Source organism: Vanacampus margaritifer, chromosome 17, assembly GCF_051991255.1.
Source record: "Vanacampus margaritifer isolate UIUO_Vmar chromosome 17, RoL_Vmar_1.0, whole genome shotgun sequence".
NCBI lineage: Eukaryota > Metazoa > Chordata > Actinopteri > Syngnathiformes > Syngnathidae > Vanacampus > Vanacampus margaritifer.
This window is the reverse complement of record NC_135448.1, coordinates 4,466,015-4,478,232: the sequence shown is the minus strand read 5'-3', so window position 1 is coordinate 4,478,232 and position 12,218 is coordinate 4,466,015. Positions and strand designations below refer to the sequence as shown.

The window sequence follows — 12,218 nt, the reverse complement described above, 5'->3', positions numbered from 1 at the left end:
TAAGCCACCGGAAATACTCAAGCCGTTGCAGCAAAGAACCACACTTCTGGGGGCAAGGAGGAAATTATTTAGCATGGTGAGTGACATGAATATATTGAACTTATAGTCAGTTAAAAGCGGAAATGACATTATTTACGTAATTACGTTGTCGGCGAGTCGCGGTCCGAATGGGGTATCCTAATCGAGCAAAAATGAGCATGTAAATGGGAGTAACTCTGTCCGCCACGCATGTAAACATGTTACCTCGATTGTTTCAGAAACCAGAATTCTGACTTTAACCCGAATATTGACTGCATGTAAAGATAGTCACTTTCTCCTCATCAGGTCTCAGTCCATTAGTGTGTGATCACACATTTGTCTTTGTTCAGTTTCACATTATTTCTTACTCTCTCCAGCAACGGCTTCAGTCTGTGATCATGATCTTCCACACAAGCACATCAGTGATATTTACCACACCCTTGAGACCTTCGATCATCTGTGCAATTGCTCTCTGGAACACCTCAAGTGCTGATAAAATTCCAAACGGTTATACTGTATCATATACATCCTTGCTCCAGAAATACAAAATAAAAAATGGACATTTTTTACATTCTCTGCAAGTTAAAAGTATGGTAAAGAAACAAATTCCAACACTTCGGGATACGCTCCAACCGCCTGTTTTAGCTAAAGATATTACTAAGCTTTCTCCGACAACAACAAAAAAACTCTCAAAAATATATGTTACTTTCGTATACTGATAAAATGTATTTACCTATCTCAAAATGGGAGACAGACTTGTCTGTAGCTCCGGAATCTGACTTTTGGATTCAAGTTTGTGAAAATGTGTTTAAAATGACAAAACACACACATTTACAACTTATCCAATATAAAACTATTCATAGAACATACATTACTCAATATATGATGAAGAAAATGTGACTCTCAGACTCCGACATTTGTCTCCAGTGTTTACAAAACACTACAGACACTTATTTTCATGCTTTATGGTTATGCACTCCGGTTATGTATTTCTGGACTAAAGTCTTAAAAAAACTTTCCGCTATCTTGGACTGTAGGATACCTTTATCTCCAAACTTGTGTTTGCTTCATCTATCCTTCCTTCCTTTCCTCAGTCTCTCCTTTGGTCTCTTGATGTCTCCCTAATTTGTTGGAATTTAGATGTTTCTGGGGTTGGTGAAATACTCTGATTGGTAACTCAGGGGGTAGTAGGTGATGTCTGGTCGGTGCTGGATTTCACTTTCCTTTCTTTTCTTTGATCCTTCCTCGGGTCCCCTGACAACCTCACGACTTTAGCTGTATTCTGAAGTATTCGGTTTAGGTGAACGGTATGGGATTTTAAATAGGTTTTAGGGGGGGGATAAAAAAAATAAAATAAAAATAATAATAATTTCAAACGGTAAACACAGGAACCTAAATTTCCCAATGGGGGTATTAAATGTACCGAGCTTTCAGAGCTCCTCATCAAGCTCAATTTGCCAAAAACATTGATTGGCGTCCAGCACAGAGAAGTATTTTGCATTTGGCATATGGGACACAACTTACTCTACTGTGAGCAATGGGTAATGCTCCTGTTTAATGATTTTTACAGGAGGAAACTTGTATATTTTTATTAAAGAATTACACCTGTAATTCAACACAAGATGCCTTTGCCAAACCTAATATTGGGGTCTAAGGAACTAAGCGATAAAAGAAAAAGGGTATTCAAAGTAGCACAGATCGCGCACTTAGAAAAAATAGAGAGCCCCCCCCCCCCAAAAAAAAATGCCCCCCAGCCCTATACTAAGAGCCTACAAGCTGTATCTGTCTAATCAGTACGTACAGTTTATACAGTAGCCGTAGGAGTGGTAAGATGACCGCCCTGTGGCTTCAACGGCTTGCACGAGCGTGTGTGGGCTATTCAGTAATACATACAGATCAGTGGTCTCTTTGTAGTCATTGGTAGCCATGTTATTCTTTGCTTGTTTAACGCACCCGTTACATCACGATGATCACGTGACAGTCCAAAATGGCCAATACTGTACTTTAACTTAAATGTTCATAAAAAGTACTATAAAATCATAATTGCTTAACATAAATTGACATTTAAAGGAAGAGTTGAAATCAACTATTTCACAGAATATCTGATTATTTTTTCATAAGTCTTATATTCCTGTATGGTTCTCCAAAAGTACAACATAACGGAATAATTAACATTACTTTGTCAGCCAATGTCCAAGGATTGCTTGACCTCTTCTTTTTGTCACCGTCATCATGAGCTGAAGAATCAGAGTCATTTTCAAGTTGAGTAGCAGGTTCTACAACAACACTGGACTCAGCAGCATCTTGTGAAAGTTCTTCCTTGGCTGGGACTTCGGCATGAACGCCCTCAAAAGTCCGAGGGGTGCGCACCTTCGTTTTTGTGGCTTTATTCTTCTTGCCTGGCATGATGAATGGTGAGCACCACGGGCGCTGCTGCTGCTATGTTAGTCGCGGCGAAAGTGAAAGTTTCGAAACTTGAAAATCACTAACCTCGTTAGCCCTCGGCGCTCAGTGAGATATGGGCTTAAGAATCAAATGACCAAATTTGGTGAATGAAGTTAGTTCACCTAAAGGAGATGACCTCATACAGGTTTCACAAACGGGTATCTAACTAGTTCCAAAACATAGCTTTTTCTTGACTGGACCGCTCTCGAGATCTTGAGCTTGATATGATACTTGCTATCTGTAAATGTTAAAGTTTTCTTTGATCAACAAACTTTTTTCAAGTGAGTCATCCTACAATATTACCCGACCGAAAAGAAGGGCTTGATATATTTAATTGTTTGGAATTCCTTTAAAGGATAATCCCTTGAGATGCATCATCTCATTTTCAAGGGTGTTCCTTCCAACACATACTCATAGCAGTAATATACAAAATAAGGCAAATATTGGTGGCGACCGTGGCTCAGGGTGTAGGTCAGTTCAGTAATCAGAAGGTCGGCTGTTCGATCCCTGCTCTCCCCAAGTCATGTGTTGTTGTGTCCTTGGGCAAGGCACTTCACTCACATTGCCTCCAGTGCTACCCACACTGGTGTATGGAAGGTACGATTGTTTAAAAAAAAAAAAAAGGGCGGCACGGTGGTTGACTGGTTAGCACGTCCGCCTCCCAGTGCAGAGGACGTGAAATTGGGTCCAGGCTTCTGCCTTCCTGGGTGGAGTTTGCATGTTCTCCCCGTGCTTGCTTGGGTTTTTTCCGGGTACTCCGGTTATCTCCCACATTCTATAGACACGCATGTCTGGTTAATTAAACACTCAAAATTGTCCATATGTGTGATTGTGTCTGTGGATGGTTGTTTGCCTCTGTGGGCCCTGCGATTGGCTGGACACCAGTTCAGGACGTACCCCGCCTTCTGCCCGAAGCCAGCTAGGATAGGCTCCAGCTCCCCCCATGACCCTTGTGAGGACAAGCAGTTAAGAAAATGGATGGATGGTAAATATTGGTCCATAACATAAGACAACAACCTTACACTTACTGTTTACCTAACACATTCACACCCAATCACTCCCACTCTCTGCCCCACTAAACCCAGCCTCTCAGTTATCAAATATCTTCCACCATACATTTGTACATAATAATACATAATATATACATGTACATAGTTTCACAATATCAGGTACACAAAGCACTGTTTCATTTTTGAAAGCCAATGTAATACTTTACAAAGCATTTGTACTCATGGATTTTGTGGTGATGGTTGAATGTTACACTGATGGAAGACATGTGGTAGATTTCTGTTTCCTAGACAAACCAAATGAAAACACTTTTCAAACATCCTCACACTGGCCACTCCACGTAGACACGGAGAACCACACGATTAGACTGCTTTTATTTACAGTTGTGAAGTGAAGACAGCATAGAATAGACTCTCCCTCCAGTTCTCGTGCTTCACCAGGAAGGCACTCTGTACAATGAAGGGCAAGTCCTCATCAGGCAGAGAGCATTCCACTGTTGCTTTATGGAAAGAAGTCCAGGCCTTGTAAAAAGTTTTACTAGTGTCGCAATAAAGCTGCTTTCCCCTATCCACCTAAACCAAAAAGTACTGTTGACTATATTGTATGTAGAACCTTTTTGATTTAGCTTCTTTTTTTTTCAAACATACCTTGCAGACACGAGAGACTCGCGATACTCGAACCATCTCATTACTATCCATCTCAGAGAAAAATGTGTAGATCTTAGCTTCATCATCATCAGTAATAGGTACTGTCAAGAAAACACTCATCCACAAGGTCCATGTGGACAAAGATTGGATCTAAAATCACAGGAAAGACAATTATTCTAGTACGGATCTCCCGATCCGGAAATCGTGGCCGATCACGTGATTTTTTTCAATTGATCATGGATCAGGGCAATAAGATTGTTTTTCTTGGAACAGTCATAGTTGTAGATAAATCAATTGCACTCAGAGGATACCACATTGTGTGTTAAAGCCGAAGAGCCACTCCGCTAAATTGGTGCTATTTGCATCCCCAGGAAATAAAATGTAAACATAATTACACAAAACATTTTTATAAAGCGTCTTATACGGCGTTATGTATTGTGCTTAATGTTAACATTTTTCGAGAATAAATGTAATGTCTATGATTCATATATTTGCTACGATTATGCTCAGTTTCAGTACACAAAACTGTGGATGTTTGATACCACTTTTCACACAAGAACAATACAAGTATTCAATTTGTAGGTACTCACTACTATTGACACCAAGATACATAGAACTTCTATTAACCCATTGACAATTTTAAATAAAGACCTTTTGTTTATTCTGTCAAAAGACAGAACAGTCATTCTGCAATAGAGAATAAAACTGACAGCTTCCTGAGTTTTAGTTTTTGTTCAAAATAAACTGAAGTGCAAAATAATACTAGTTCAACTGCTAAGTGTTAAGCATGATTCTATGGATTTGGAAAATAGGGCTGGAAATACGGCTGAAAGTGTTATCACAAGTACAGTGTTACATATTGGCCAATATTGATGAATATAGATTATTTTTAATTAATTTAATTTAATTTATTTAAATTAATACACACATACATGTGAAAGCTCAATGTTGCCTGTAGGCAGAAAAATAGATCTTAATGAGCACCATATGGTGTAGAAAGCACTATGTACGCTATATAAGCTCAGTCCATTTACCATTTAACAATGCACTGAATAATAACATTCATAACATAAGTAATGCAAGTAGGTCGCTAAAATAGGTATAAGTAATGAATGAAGGAAATACCATATTTGGAGAAAGTTATGATACCACCCAAATTGAGTTATCAAATAAATGTACACACACTCATGCACTTTAATCATTAACATTTCTCCTTTGAGCATTTTCACTTAAAGGTCCCATAGTATGAAAATGCACTTTAGTGGGGTTTTCTATCAATAATATGCATCCCCGCCCTGTCTACAATCCAACCAGGTATGAAAAAAGTCCATCCGGGACTTCTTTAGCTCTTTCCTCCTTTCTAAAATGTTTTTTAAACGGGCAGATTAAACCTCCGTGACTAGGGCTACGTTCACACTGCAGGCAAGAGCGACCCAGATCTGATATTTTTTTGCCCAAATGTGACCTGTATCTGACTTTTTTTATGTCAGTCTGAACGGCTAAATTGCAATTTTTTCATATCCGACCTGCGTTACTTTCATATGTGGTCCTAGATCGGATGCGTATCCGAATTTTTGCAATGTGATCGCAGTCTGAACGGCCAGGTCGCATATATCGGACCTCAACGTCATCAAAAGTCCAATATGCGCTCCACGCGGGTGGGGTCATTAAGCATGATATATAGTGAGGTCCGCACGGCTCGGTAGACGTTTGTGAATCCGCAAAGTTGTTTCGAGTAACAGTTGTGGCTTCATATTTGACTTTAATTTAATCCCACTTGAAACATGAAGTAGAAAGATGATATTTGTGGTGGTGATATTAGTAATTTAGTCACGCAGACAGGTCATTTATTACGCACGGCAATGACGTGACGTCATCGTTAGGGAGGGGGAAAAAAGGAGAGGTCTCTGTGAGATGAGGCGCTCAAACAGGCTCGACTCATTTTCACAAAATATTATTTTTACCTCCTCCTGCATCACTTCTCTGTATATATGAGATATAAAATATAAAATATGAGCCCCAACCTCGGACTTCTAAAAGTCCGTGGCCCTGACTTGCTGGACCATACGTATTTACTTCTGCAAACACAGCATTGTGAATGACGGTGTATCAAACATAAAAAAAAATAAAAAAATAAAAATAATAATAATAATAATAATAATAATAATAATAATAATAATAAAACATTAAAAATAGTTTGATATAAAACTTTAAGTTGTGAAAATAGTTATCCTGCCTGGTAACAAGTTACTTTCATTATGAAGTAATTCAATTAATAACACAGTTATTTTTTAAGCAAGTAATGAGTAACTATAACTAATTACTTTTGAAAATTTACTAAGTAACGTTCCCACAACTGGTCAGATATGATAAAGCAGACGGTAATATGAAGCGGTTGCATATTGTTTTGTCAAGATACAATCCGCGGTGGTTAATTTGCCGTAACTGGCAACTCGCTACCTCGTTGACATGACTTTGTGATGCTTTTTTTTTTGGGGGAGAGCTCAGTATTGTTCATTCGGTAGGTAAGCTTACTGATTCGACATGCCATCATCATTGCTTGCTCTCTTTTTTTGCTTTTGCTTTTTTTTTGTGCGTGAGTATGTGCGCGTGCAGGTGTGTGTGTGCATATGTGCATGCATGTGAGTGTGTGCTCATTAATTCACCAAAACCTATTACAAATCCCATACCGTTCACCTAAACCGAATACTTCAGTATCCCGAGTTGTGAAGTTGTGAGGAGACCCGAGGAAGGATCAAAGAAAAGAAAGAAAAGTGAAATCCAGCACCGACCACCGACTGCCGAACTCTACCCCTACACCTTGAATGTGACCCGGGTCGTGGTCACGGGTCGTGGCGGGGACACGGACAGGGGATTGCAGCACTGCTCTATACTGCGGTCTGCCCCAACCGATGCCTCTGGATTGGCACACCAGGGTGGTGGTTCCGCTTTTTAAGAAGGGGGACCAGAGGGTGTGTTCCAACTATAAAGGGATCACACTCCTCAGCCTCCCGTCTATTCAAGGGTGCTGGAGAAGAGGGTCCGTCGGGAAGTTGAATCTCGGATTCAGGAGGAGCAGTGTTGTTTTAGTCCCAGCCGTGGAACAGTGGACCAGCTCTACACCCTCGGCAGGGTCCTCGAGGGTGCATGGGAGTTCGCCCAGCCAGTCCACATGTGCTTTGTGGACTTGGAGAAGGCGTTTGACCGTGTCCGGAAGTCGTTTTCCATGGGAACAAGGGCATGAAGTAAAGCTACTGACACATGAGGACAAATTATAACTACAAAATAAAAGCAGGCACAACTACAAGGAAGACAGGACTAAAAACTAAGAACTTAACATAAGCGACGAGACATAACACCAAGTACCACTCGTGGAAGATGGAATCATCTGGCTCCTGCTTGAACATCAGACTGGCTCTTAAACACAGTTGATGAGATGACTGATCACATGCAGTTGTGTGTTGTCCAGAACCTGCCCAGCCCAGCCTGAAACGAGGAAGCAGCACAGGAACTAGGCCCGCCAATATTAAACAAAAGCAAGCAAGCACACAAACACCACAACATATGTCTCCTTCTAGCAGAACATCAAGTATAACTCAAACTTATGATGTATCGCAAGTTTTAAAACGGTGTTGTATTAACAGCTGCCAAACATAAACCATTTTTATAAAATAAAATCACAGCAGCTAGGTATATTTTTAGAAGGTCCTTCATTTCCTGTGCCGTATTGTCAAATACAAAGTGCAGCATTTTTTTTTAAAGAGGTTAAACATATAAAAACAAAGTGCTAATGAACATAAACATTCTTATTCTCTTAACTTTGTGAAAGAAAAAAAGCTAGTTAGTATTGTATTACAAACAGTAGTACAAAATACTAATGAACATAACTACCAGAATTAAGCATTCAAACATAAGTTATGCAAAAATTTGCTTCTGCACTGCCTCCACCTGTACGCCCTGTTTACTCGAAGCGTTTATTTCTAAGCGCTTGGATTTAGTTTGATAGTCTTTTTGCATCAAGTTCCATCAGTACTTTTTGAATAAATTCAAAAGTGTACTTGAGGTAGGATGGGTAGCTGAGGTGTCGGTGTCTCTTTTGGTCATTGGCTATTACTTTGGAAACAGATACAGTATTAGAAATAGAAAAACGACTAGTTATTTAATTTTCTTTAAAAAAAAAAAAAATAATGAAATAATACTTGATTTTCCCATTTGGATCTCTGAGACTGACGGATAAGGAAATGTCCAATAACAGTTTGATTTTAAATTTTTATTTCAGAAACGAAAATAGGATATAGCAGGAGACAAGCATAAAAAACGGCCCGTATTTTTGTTTTGGATTGCCGGAAGTTGTCACCGCGAGCATTTCTCATACTGGCCAGGAGATGGCGACACTGGCTTATGACCATCTCCAGCCACAATTCCAGAAATGATAACCACTAGTGGAGATAATTTCTGGTACCCGTCTTTTAATGCGAGTATAATAATAATAATAATAATAATAATAATAATAATAATAATAATAATAATAATAATAATAATAATAATTTATTATTATTATTATTATTATAAAACAGCGGAAATCAGACTTTGCATTTTAAAATTGTAGTTTAGCAAACAAGTTTTCTTTGTGTTTTAAGCAAAACAAGAAAACATGGAGATTGGAGTTGGGAAAAAGGGAGAGCTTTTTTTTTGGTCCATTTTCTGACATGCAAACCTGCGAGTAAAATCCTGAGAATGCAGTCATTACCTAGTGATAGTCGAGAATATATCAGAAATGTTTCCCAAATCACCGCTTAAAAATTTGAAGATATATGTGATGCTAATCAACACACTTTGAACATGTCCCTATAGCCAAATTATTTTCAATCAAGGGGCACCATTTTTTGTCAGGCCTCTTTCATGATTTTTTGCTTCTTCTTCTTTTTTGTGCTTGTTTTTTTAATATAGCAACTGAACTACAATTCAAGAGCAATGTCTCATTTTCATTTTTTTCATTTTCTGTAACGTTTTATTTATTACTATGTTATTTTTTAATTGTATTTAATGTTGTTTCTATTGTCTATTCTTTCTTTGTTCTTTGTTTTTTTTCTTTTTTTCTTTCTTTCAAACAAACAAAAAAGGTTGACCAACGCTTTTTTTCCAAGTGTGCAGAACGGCAACCTGACTGTGCAGTCAAGGTCACAGTCGGTCTGGTGCGGACTGCCATGAAGATCATGGGGGTCAGGAATCATCCTTCCCTACAGATGCTTTATGAGCGGTCCGTCACCGGACTGGCGCAGAAAATTGTTACTGACCCGACTCACATTCTGCATCATGAGTTCCAGCTATTCAGGGCCCCCAGAACCAGGCTGAACCGCTACAAGAACTCATTCCTGCCGACATCCATCAAACTGCTTAACAACCGACATTAACTCAGTACAATAAGATATATGGTGCAATGTTGTGTGTGTGGAATATATGCAGCCGTGCTGTACATACTCATGTGTATATATATATAGTGTGTGTGTGTATATGGGTGTGTGCAGTCCTCATGTATGTACTTCTCTACACATGTATACTTCTGTGAAGACTTCTGGGAAATCTTCTACTTATTGCTGCACTTCTTATTTAATTTTAATTGTATCTCTTTCTATTCTGTTGTTTTCTCTTTACTGTAAACTGCAGCTGGACGGAGTCCAGGAAAAAGTTCCCCACGGGGAAAATAAAAGTATATTGTATCGTATCGTATCGTATCGTATCGTATCATACTACATTGTTTTCAGCTGCCACACTCTCGCCATCTCCTGGCCATTATGAGAAATACTCGCGGTGACATAGACTTTTCCTAGCAGTTCCAGACATCCAAACGAGAAAATCAAGCTGTATTTCAATCTATTTTAAAACAAAAATCAAATATTGAGTTGTTTGTCTGTTTCCAAATGTAATATCCAATGACCAAAAGAGACACGGACCCTGAGGTTTAAAGGGATTGCAACATGAAAAATCAACTTTTTGGAGCTTTTAGTCATGGTAAAATGCTAATTCCTCACCAAAAACATGACCAAAGTTGTGTTTTTTTCCATTCGCCCTTGTATGAGAAATTATAGGTTATTTTGCTCTCCAAGCACCAGCCCCTCCCAACCTCAGAAAACGAGCTGTTGGCACGGTTTGACGTCATTGCGTGCGGCCCCACCCCCGCAGCTCCTCTGTGGACTAAATGCACACCCACTTTCTCTGAGACCTCCATTCATGGAATAATGACAAAAGTAGCCTTTATCAATAAACATTCTGTCCAAATGAATTCAAAGCAATTATTCTTCACATTTGCAATGCCAAAGTACAATGAAATGACAATATTGGCTTAAAATCCTTTGACCAACACTGGTGTAAACGACAAGTAAAACATTTGCGCTATTGTATTTAAATGAATGGATAGTCCAATGGATAGTGCGCACACCCCATAAACAATTGGGCGCGGGTTTGCGACCATCTGTGGTGCTTTTTTTTCTTCTCCTCCTTCTTTCCTCTAACCTCTCTGCTCCCCTCCTCTTCCACGATTTCTTCCGGCAAGGACCCGTTTTGTTTCAAATGTTTATTCAAAAATTGATGGCTTGCGTGACCAAACGCAGAGATCTAGCAGCCGAAAAAACTCATATTTAATTCTTTGACTGCCAGACGTTTTCAGAAAAGGGATGCCGTGGGTGCCAGCCGATTTAAGCATTTTGACTGATCTTTCAAGGTCCCCAGAAAATTTTGTGTTTGGACTATGGAAACACACATACTACCAAATGAAAGTTTGGACTCTCATCTTTCATCAGAAAAAAAAGTTTGTTCCTACCTTATTCCGTTTTTCAGTAATGAACAATAGAAAATGGTTAGTTTCACCCAAATGCTCTGTTTTGAAAAAAAATACGGAGAAATCAAGCTTTTTGTCAAACGATATTATTTCATGCACTCTAGTGAATTTGACAACTTTTTTTTCCATGAATGATGCCACAAACACCTAAACAGTGCGTTACTTCTGTAAAACACTACCACCAACAATGAAAAAGTGTTTTTTGATAGCAAAATACGTTTATTTACATTCAACAGTGTAACAATTTGACCCAAAAAAATTTGGCAAACTATTTACAAATGTGTGCAACCGTGGTACTATTTACAATTGTGTGGATGTTTCAAATACAGTTTTTCTTTTTGTTACACTCCCCTGCGTGCAAGGGGACGCAGCAGGATTTGCACAACAGATTAGTTTCACTGCGATGACCCCTTCGCGTGCAGACGCTACACTTTCTTGCTGGCTTTTTTTTCCGGGGAATAGCAAGTATATACTGCAGTGTGTGTTTGGCCATGTTGCTGTTGTTGTTAGATTACCTGTTTTTGTAATCTTTTGCGTGTTCAAATAAATTAGAGTTGAGATCTCGTGAAGAGGGTCTTTGCAAGGTTTTTTAATCAGAACGTTTCTGATGACACAAAGGAATTTCACCAAGGAGTGTTTCTGTCCAAATGTGTGTCGTCTCTTTCAGACACGGGACTTTTATTAGAAAAAACAGTGATTCCCAGGAAAACGCCTCTCCCCTCCCTTCAAGCGCAAAAATCCGATTACTTTCTCCCAGTATGCTAGCTCGTCCTTGAACTTTCAAAAACCGTATTTCTAACGAACAGAAACTAGACTTCTTAGATAAATAAAATAAACTTATTAACTTTCTCATTTCTGGGAAAAGAGAACAGATAACAAAGAGGACAAAAGCATTACTCATCAAGCTATATTAAGTTAACATAGTTATATCTTCATCTACACAGCTATAACTAAATTCAAAACAGTTAAAATATAAAATCAAATAGTAAAATGTTAACACCATCAAGTCTACTCTCAGGATGATGATACGGTGACATTACGGTGGTGTTACGTCTGGCTTCCTCATGTCCTTCTGTTCCTATACCGGGTGGTAAGAGATGTTCTGATCCATCGTATCCACTCGATTCATGGTGGCATCGTAGTCCAGAACCAGTGTCTTCTCCGTGACCAGACTGTACCCACTCCTCCGATGAATATGCATTGGACTCCTCGTCCGATTGAACATCCGCCTTAGCAGAAGTGCTCGGTTGTGCTCCGCGTTT

The 12,218-nt window shown here is 39.0% G+C and overlaps 1 pseudogene; it reads right to left on the bottom strand.

The window, feature by feature from the left end:
- LOC144037526 (semaphorin-4E-like) overlaps positions 1–12,218 on the bottom strand; it is a 29,228-nt pseudogene that overhangs the window by 2,568 nt on the left and 14,442 nt on the right.